This window comes from Pteropus medius, unplaced genomic scaffold, assembly GCF_902729225.1.
Source record: "Pteropus medius unplaced genomic scaffold, Ma_sr-lr_union100, whole genome shotgun sequence".
NCBI lineage: Eukaryota > Metazoa > Chordata > Mammalia > Chiroptera > Pteropodidae > Pteropus > Pteropus medius.
Genome location: NW_024352786.1, coordinates 2772456 through 2782133, shown reverse-complemented (window position 1 = coordinate 2782133; position 9678 = coordinate 2772456). Strand labels below are relative to the sequence as shown.

Genomic DNA, 9678 nt, shown 5'->3' with positions numbered 1-9678 from the left:
TTTGTGGATATCAGCAAACTGATTTTAAAGTTTATGTGGCATGGAAAAGGCCTAGAATTAGCTAACACAATATTGAAGGGGAAGAACAAAATTGGAGGACTGATACTACCTGACTTCAAGAATTACTATAAAGCTATAGTAATCAAGACAGTGTGGCAGTGGTGAAAGAATAGACAAATAAATAGCCCAGAAATAGAGACAGAACAAAAATAGAGGGCCCCGAAATAGACCTACAAAAATATAGTTAACTAATCTTCAACAATGGAGCAAAGACAATGCAATGGAGTAAAAACAGTCTTTTCAACAAATGGTGTTAGAACAACTGGACATCTATAAAAAAAATTGAATCTAAACACAGACCTGACACCCTTCACAAAATTTAACTCAAAATGGATCATAGACTTAAATGTAAAGTGCAAAACTATAAAACTCTTAGAAAATAACATAGGAGAAAACTTAGGTGACCTTAGATATAGTAATGACCTTTCAGTTACAATATCAATGGTGCAATTCATGAAAGAAATAATTAACAAGCTGGACTTGATTAAAATTAAAAAATTCTGCTCTATGATAAACAATGTCAAGAGAATGAGAAGACAAGCCACAGGCTGGGAGAAAATAGTTGCAGAAAATACATCTGATAAAGGACTGTGATCCAAAATTTAAAAATCTGATTAAAAAATAGGCCACAGATCTTAACAGACATCTCGCCAAAGAAGGTATGAAGATGGCAAATAGCATATGACTATGGACTTTGAGTGATTACAGTGTCAATGTAGGTTCATCAATACAAAAAGAAAGCAAAGCAAGAAGGAAGGAAGGAAGGAAGGAAGGAAGGAAGGCAGGAAGGAAGGGAAAGAAAGAGAAAGAAAAGAAAAGGAAGAAAGAATATAAGGTATCAAGAAGTAAAATTTATTCAGCATGGCATGAGTCAACAGAAGCTGAGCAGGACTGTTGAGGACAGGACATTGTGGACATCACTCATTCACAGAGTCACCAGGAATTGGAGCTAACTCAACATAGCACACACAAAAAATCTACCTGGTGTACTGGAAAGAATAGGGGAGAAGTAGGTTTGGTACCAAAATTAGACAAGGGAAATTATTAGGGTGAAGAATAATTATTCTTGTAGTTGGATATTTCAACTACTTCATAATTTTTTATTGTCACTCCAGCTCCATGTCACACAACAGAAGACCCCTGTGTTTTTCAGCCATGACCCCTTTGGAATTTTATAGCATATATATGGTGAAATAATGTTTTCCTATATTAATTAATGTATTTTTCAGTCCTGGTTACTCATTATACCCCATTTTCTTCTTTTCACTCAAACAGAATTCCTATTACTTCAAGACAAATATTTAATCATAGAAAATAATAAAAAGAAATTGAATCATAGCTTTGGAGTTTTGAAATAACTTTCTTAAACTCATGGCAGAAATAAGAGTTTTGACAGTAAAGGCTTTTTGAATTTCAGAAAATGAAACTTTGAATCTCAAAATTCAAAACTGTGATAGATTTATAAAACAATAACAAATTTTGAAAAAGTTGAGATCATTAAAACACCCCATCCAAAACTATATAAAGAATCTTTGGACAGAAGAAATAGGGAAATCAGAAGTTGCTTAAAAAGTAACCTTTAACTTTTTTGTTTTTACAAGACAATGGTATCCTTGGAAGATACCACTCAGGATAGCTTGAGATGGCAATGAATAAAAAAATCTCAACAAAGAGCTAGAAATTATATATAACTGAAATTAAATGAAAATTCTGGGGATGGAAAGTACAATAACTGAAAGAAGTTAACTCAAAACATAATTTTAAAAATCAGAAGAGGAATTAAAATGATACCTTGTGAATATTCATAGCATTCTCATTCATAAGAACGCAAATCTGGAAATAATTCAAATATCCCTTAATCGATGAATGGATAAATAAATGTGGTATATCCACACAAAGCATTATTATTCCACAATGAAAAGGAATGTAATACCAGTACCTGCCATGACACAGGTGAACCTAAAAACATGCTAAGTGACAGAAGTCAGATACAGAAAGACCACATATTATATAATTCCATTTACATGAAATATTCTGAAAAGACAAATTTAAAGAAGCAAAAAGTAGATCAATAGTTACCTGTGACTGAAGGGGTTGGAGTTGGCCTTAATTACAAATGAAATGGGGGGAAATTGGTGAGTAATGAAAATACTCTAAAAATGGATTGTAGTATGTCTACACAGATTGTATGAAAAATCTTTAAATACATTGTTTTTGTTTGTTTGTTTGTTTTTTAGGGGAGGCAACCCTTAGTTGACCTCACAGATTGCAAGGACCTTGTCAGTCTGCAATTCATTTTTTTTTTTTTTTTAATGCCTATAACACCTGATCTTTCTAGACAGTCTCTCAACCAAGTACTAACCAGGCCCAACCCTGCTTGGCTTCCGAGATCGGACAGGATCAGGCTTGTTCAGGGTAGTGTGGCCATAGACACACATTGTTTTTCTTGCACTAAACTGTAGTCTTTAATGAGCCTTTGCACAAGCACTGCCTATCCATTCTACTGCTTATCTAGTGAACTCCCTTTCCCACCCTAGAGGCCTCAGCTTGCAAGTCAATTAAAATTTTTTTCCCTAAGACAAACATAATACTTTGATATGCAGTAGAAGGATATTCTTAAATGAACCTGTTTTTTATTTTAGTGTTGTCTTGAATTCTTATTATGAGTCCTTCATGACTTAATTCCTGCTAAACTCCAAAAGATTCATCTACCCTTGCTTTTTCACTATTGGTGCAAATGTTAACACAACAAAAAAGGCCAAAAAAATTATTATGAAAATAATTTTGACCTCACAGACCTCCTGAAAAGGGCTCAGGGACTCTCAGAGGTCTACAGACAACACTTTGAGAGCAACTTTACTAGAGGAGAATGATAATAAAGTATTATAATAAGTGCCTTCAACCAAATAGATAAACTGGATTTTGAGAAAGAAAAATAAGAAAGCGTGATGTTGACATGATTTGATAAGAAAAACAAATGTTGACCACATTTTCAGAACCAAGAATGGGGATAATTTGACCAAAGATTTCTTTTGGGTGATTTTTGAGAGCAAGAAGCAGCCTGGATACCAAAATGTTAGAATATCCAAGACACTAAGCTAGTTCATATTAAATAAACATTTGAAATCTACATAACTTTTTTTAAAAGATTCCTATAAGAAGTTGCTAGATGTGCTTGTTTTCCACATGTGAAAATATTGTAAACAGGATCCATTTCTCCAGTAAGAGTTTCCGAACCTTTTGTTATAATTACCAAATGCTTAGGACTGGGCTGGCTGGAAATGCATATTAAGCTTTTCTGTGTATGTGGCAAACTTTGTCCAAATAAAGTAGTTTTGTACTCTAAATGAATGAATGAATGAATGAGCGAATGAATAAATAAATAAGCATCTGTATTCCATGAACACAAAGAAAATCTTAAAAAAAAACAAATGTTCTAAGGTTTCAGTCAAGATGGCAGGCTGGATAAAAGCAGGGTGCACCTCCTCCCAGGACTGCATTCAAATTACAACCAAATTAAAAAACAATCAACTTGGAGAACTACCTGAAGTCTAGCTGATCATAACACGTACAACTGAGGATATAAAGTAAAACCCACATCAAGACTAGTGGGAGGGGCAGAGATGCAAAGCGAGCTGGCCCCCACACCCACACGTGGTGGCTGAGCACTAGGAGGGAGAGAACGGCTTCAGAGGTCACACTGAAGGAATGAGGAGCCATAGCCTCACACATGGACTCCCCAGCTCAGGGTTCCAGTTCAGGAAAGAGGAGTTCCCACAAAATCTGTAAAAACCAGTGGGAATTCTGGCCATCTGGGTGAGATGGAACAAACCTGAAAACCCAGATGTCCCCCTTAAAGGGCCCCCACACAGACTTACTCACAGACACTCACCCTGGGCGCCTGCAGAAGGTCAGTAGCTTAGGAGACGCAAGAGACATACAGAGAAAGACTGAGTTGTATGGCGCCAGGGTAAAGGCTGAGGGACAGCGTCCATTGTTCCTTTTTTGGGCCCCCTCCGGGGTAGTCTACAGATGGGCACCATCTTGCCTATGTTAAACCCTTCCCACACACAGCCAATTCTGAAGCTGCAATGGCCGGGTGCGATCAACCACTCCACCTCCTGTCTCCCAGGGACCCTGCTCCACTCAATGCACAAATAACCCTCAAGAAGCCGGCCCCACCCTGCACCTTCCCAGGGCTGTGCATTCCTCATAGGCAATGGTCCTTGGCTCCTGCAGCTCAGGCGCAACCCATACACTTCGGGGGAGATTTTTGGTGGCAGGCCACTGGCACCAGCATGAGCTGCAGCATCTCTTCAGCAGATCATAGGCACCTGAGGACCTGACATGGATGGCAGCTGGCCTCGCTGTGATCTCTGACTTTTGTGGGGCCCCATAGGCTCGGCACTGGCAGCATTTTTGAATCAATATTGGCTTGCCGGGAACAGCTTGCTCTACCCCATATCTGTCTATGACCCTACCCCACCCAACCCACAAATTATATGGAACCATAAAAGATCTTGAATAGCTACAACAATCTTGAGAAAGAAGAACAAAGTTGGAGCTATCACACTACCTGATATCAAATGATAGTACAAGGTTATAGTTATCAAAACACCATGGTGCTGGCATAATGGAACAGAATAGAGAGCCCAGAAATAAATCTACGACTATATGGTCAGTTAATCTATCACAAAGGAGGCAAAAATATATAATATATAATAGGGTAAAGACACTTTCTTCAACAAATGGTGTTTGGAAAACTGGATGGATACAAAATAGATTAAAAACTTAATTGTAAGACTCAAAACCATGAAATTTCTACAGGAAAACATAGGCAGTAAACTCTCTGATATTGCTAGTAGTAATTTTTTTCTGATATAGCTCCTCGGGCAAGAGACACAAAAGAAAAAATAAACAAATGAGACTACATCAAACTAAAAGTTTTTGTACAGCAAAGTAAACCATCAACAAAACAAAAAAACAACCTGCTGAATGAGAGAAGATATTTGTCTATGATACATCTGATAAGGGGTTAAAATCCAAAATTTAAAAAGAACTCAAATAATTCAACAACAAAAAAAACAGACAATTCAATTTAAAAATGGGCAGAACTGAATAGGTATTTCTCCAAAGAAGACATACAGATAGCCAATAGGAATGAAAGGATGCTCAATATCACTAATCATCAGAGAAATGCAAATTAAAGCCACTGTGAGATATCACTTCACACCTGTCAGAATGGCTATCATCAATAAATCAATAAGCAGCAAGTGTCGGCGAGGATGTAGAGAAAAAAGGAACCCTCATACACTTTTGGTGAAATTACAAAATGGTATAGCCACTATGGAAAAGAGTTTGGAGGTGAATCAAAAAATTAAAAATTGAAGTACCTTTTGTCTCAGCAATTGCATTTCTGGGTATTTATCTAAAGAAAACCAAAATACTAATTTATAAAGATCTATGTACCCCTATGTTCACTGCAGTGTTATCCGCAATAGTCAAGATATGGAACCTAAGTGTCCATCCATAGATGATTGGATAAAGAAATTATGGTACATATACACAATGGAATATTATTCAGCCATAATAAATCTTACCATTTGCAATGACATGGATGTACCTAGAGGGTATTATGCTGAGTGAAATAAGTCAGACAGAGAAAGGTAACTACCATATAATTTCACTTACATGCAGAATCTAAAGAACAAAAGGGACAAACTAAACGAAAACAGAATCACAGATACAGAGGACAATCTGGTGACTGCCAGAGTACCAGGAGGTGTTTGGGGGCTGGATGAAAAAGGTGAAGGGATAAAAAAGTACAAATTAGTAGTTACAGAACAGTTATGGGGACGTATAGTAGAGCATAGGGATATAGTCAATAGCATTGTAATGGCTGTGTGTAAAGCCAGATGGGTGCCAGAGTAATCAGGGGATTACTTCATCAACTATATAAATGTCTAACCATTGTACTGTATACCTGAAACTAATATAAACAAAGGGCTTTCAAAAGAGCCATCTGCCAGGTCAAATTAATTAAGCATCTAAATAACATGTTTGATTTAAAATTTTTAAAAAGACAAAAACAGTTTTTTGTTCTGAAAGGTTTTAAGCAACCTATATCTAACATTTTTCCTCCTCTAACTAAAACTAAAAGAAATATTTAAAACACACACACACACAAAGTAAAATACTAGGGAAAAAATAAAAATGAAAAAATGCAGAGTGCAGAAAATGAAGAAATACTACCAAATTTTTCTGAAAGATTTTATATTTTCTATGACATTTGTTACTAGACATTAGAATTGCACTTCATCTTAGTATTTACTCAATAAGTTTAGAAATCAAATTTTCTGCCTGGCATAAATATAGTCAACAAATATTAATTGAGTATTGACTATGCTAGGACTAGACACAGTAATAAAATGTAGAGTCTGGCCTTCAGGAACAAGCCTTCATATATGACACAATAATATCATAAAATGTTACTGAGATTTTGATGGTTCTTTACCATAAAGATAAATCAAATGGCATGAAATACAAGACTGAGCCTAAAGATCATCCTTGCACAGAAGTTATAAACCCATAAGCTGCAAACCAAATGTAACCCACAGACTTGCTGTATTTGGCTCATGTCATAATTTATTTTTAATTTGTTTTAATACAACAGAAAACAAAGTCCATATTTCTAGTTACTCTTGAATAAATGCTACATACTGCAAACATAGGCTTACATTTTCACATGGCAAGTGACACACTCTAGACCCTCACACTTACTGTTCTTTCTGTCTATTGGCAACCCCTGTCCTAGCCCTTTTAGACCCTCAACTACTCCCAATCCCATTGTCACTTAATTAGAGGCAGACAGGAAGTGGGAGGGTTTTTTTTCCTGTTTCCTTATTTCCTTATTTTCTTTGGTTGTAAACACCAAAGAAAAACTAAAAAAAAAAGAATCCTTAGAAAACCTCAAAAGTCTTCATTTTAGGGACAAAAGGGTGGGAGCAAAGCTGTGGGAATCTACATTTCCCCCAATGGTGAGTTTGAGAGGAGAGAAACTCTACTTTGAAGAAAATAATAGTGAACATGAATAGGTATACAAATCAACTAACATTTCCAGACGGCCAATCACATGCAAAATGATGCCAAATACTTTAGGGGGCCAAAGCAGGAGCCTGTAGCTAGATAAGATCATGATCTAGTGTTAACGAATCCCGAATGATGAGCTGCAGATCTGTGCACTGCATACACCAAACATTATCAGTCGATTAAGTCATTATTCAACAAATAATTAATCAACTAATTCATAATGAGTCAACTAAGTCATCTTGTGCATTTATGCACAATTTTTTTTCAATGTAGGATGCTGCTGTTGTGAGAACTAAAATTTGATTTTTTTAAATGCAGTCATGTCATTATGTATGTTATCAAGCAATAAGAATTGTAGGCATAACTATGTAATATATGAGACCATTAAATTCTTTATATTAAAAAGAGATACTTCAAAACAAGAACTCTCTAACACTGGTAACCCTGGATTAAACTATTATAAACTATTTTAGAGGATAATTTGGAAATATCTATTAAGTTTTCAATACAATTAACTTTCAAATTTTTCAATTCTAGGAATTTATTCTTCAGATATATATATATACTTGAAATAGTACACACATGTTCATTGACCATTCTTTGTAGTAGCATAATACCAGAAAAAAAAGTTTAAAGTTTATCAGAGTGTAGGGGAAGACAATGGACTAGAGAATTTCTCCCAGATATCTGATCCAGGATCCTCTAGAAGGCCTACTTAAGGACCTTAACCTTCATCTAAGGCAGTAAGTCCTTGACCTTCCTGCCTGACATCATTTAGTCATTGTTTTGGACAGTGACTAGTATGTATTTCCCATTCTCTCCTTTTATGAGTCATTACATTATGGCTATCTTGCTTTTTCTCACCAATATAATTTGAGTGTTCTAGAGGCAGATAATATGTGGAAGTTGAACATCCTATAAATGTGGAAACCACAGTTAGATCCAATAGAGAAGACTGGGACTTTGATCTGGATGCAGTAGCGGAAGGAGACCAAGGACTTGTCTTTCTTAAGGAAGAAAACTGTTTCATATATGGCGGGAAGAATATGTATAAATCAATATTGAGTAGCCAAAGTAGTTTAGACTATATGATGTCAATTCTGAACTCTTGCATTATTAGCAAACTCGGATCTTTTTAAATTACATTACGCAGCCACTCTTGTGTCTAGGGACCATGTGGTGCTATTTTGGGTGATGAAATATAAGCAGAAGTTGTAGGATAGGGCTTTGTGAAAGACTCCTTAGAGGAGCAGGTCAAAGGCACCTGTAATTTTGCAGTGCTCTAGGTTGATCAGCAATCTTGCAATCTCAAGGCAATCACAGAAAGCCACAGAAAATCAGAGATTTCATCCTTGAGATCCCTGAACCCCCAAACCACTTCCAATAGCTACCTACACCTAGACTCTATGTTATATAATAAAAAAGACAAGCTTATCTTGCATAGGCCCCTGTTAATTGAACTTTTTTCTTATCAACAGCTGAACGAAATTCATAATTAATGCAACTACTTTTTGGTCCTCATCCACTTCATTTTTTTTTTTTCAAATGGCCCCATGATGCAAGTTCTCTTTTATAATTTCAGCTTTTCCTGTTTTCTTTATGTACTTCCTTTTACTTACATAGAATCAATTAGGTCTCCAACATTGTGCCTCACTGCTTGAACTTTATTCACTTAACTCCTATTTAGAAAAAAAAAGAATCTATTCTTAGTATTTACCATCTTTAGATATCCATATAGATATTTATATGTAAATATAAAAATAATTGCTAACATTTAGTCAATGTCTACTCTGTTCCAGGGACTGTTCTAGTGTCCCAAGCATTATTCTAAGAGTTTTATTGTATTTTCACAATGATCTTTACAACAAATTCAAATTTATCCCTATAAGGTATAAAGGTTAAGTTAATTTGATCAAGATTACACAACTAGTGGAAGCAAATATTTGAAACTGAAAAGTCTGGACCTGTGTGTGTGTGTGTGTGTGTGTGTGTGTGTGGGTCTATTCTGTCTGTCTTGTCTGTATCTGTGTGTGTCTGTGTGTATGTCTGTCTGTCTGTTCAGCATCTGTGTGTGTCTGTGTGTATGTCTGTATGTGTGTGCAAGACACTTGGATCCTCGGTGTAGAAGGGTTATTCCTTCTGTCATTATAGGTGCTGTTAAGCTTTATGTACCCAGATCACAAATATGACATAAAAAGTACCCTTTCCAGAGAAGAAAAGGAAATGGAAATCCCACTCCTCCCAGCCCAGAAGATGCAAGATTGAAATAAAACGTCAGTTATTTGGGTCTGTGTTTACACTCACCCTCAGGCCACACCTTGAAATAGGAAGCATAGAAACACCTAAGTGTGGGTGACCTTAAAAGCAGCAAGAATTTATAAGCTCTCCCTAAGCTAAGCCTCACAGATACTACAGGTCTTGAAGGCAGTGTTTCTTAACTCTGGTTGAACTTTAGAAATGCCTAAGAAGATTTTTAAAATATCGATGCCCTGGTCTACCCTTAGCACCTGCCTAGTATAATTTGATCAT

General features: G+C 36.1%; 1 pseudogene; it reads right to left on the bottom strand.

Moving 5' to 3' along the window:
* Nucleotides 1-2373: 2373 nt before the first annotated feature.
* Nucleotides 2374-2492, bottom strand: LOC120591344 (uncharacterized; annotated as a pseudogene).
* Between the last annotated feature and the right edge of the window lie 7186 nt (nt 2493-9678).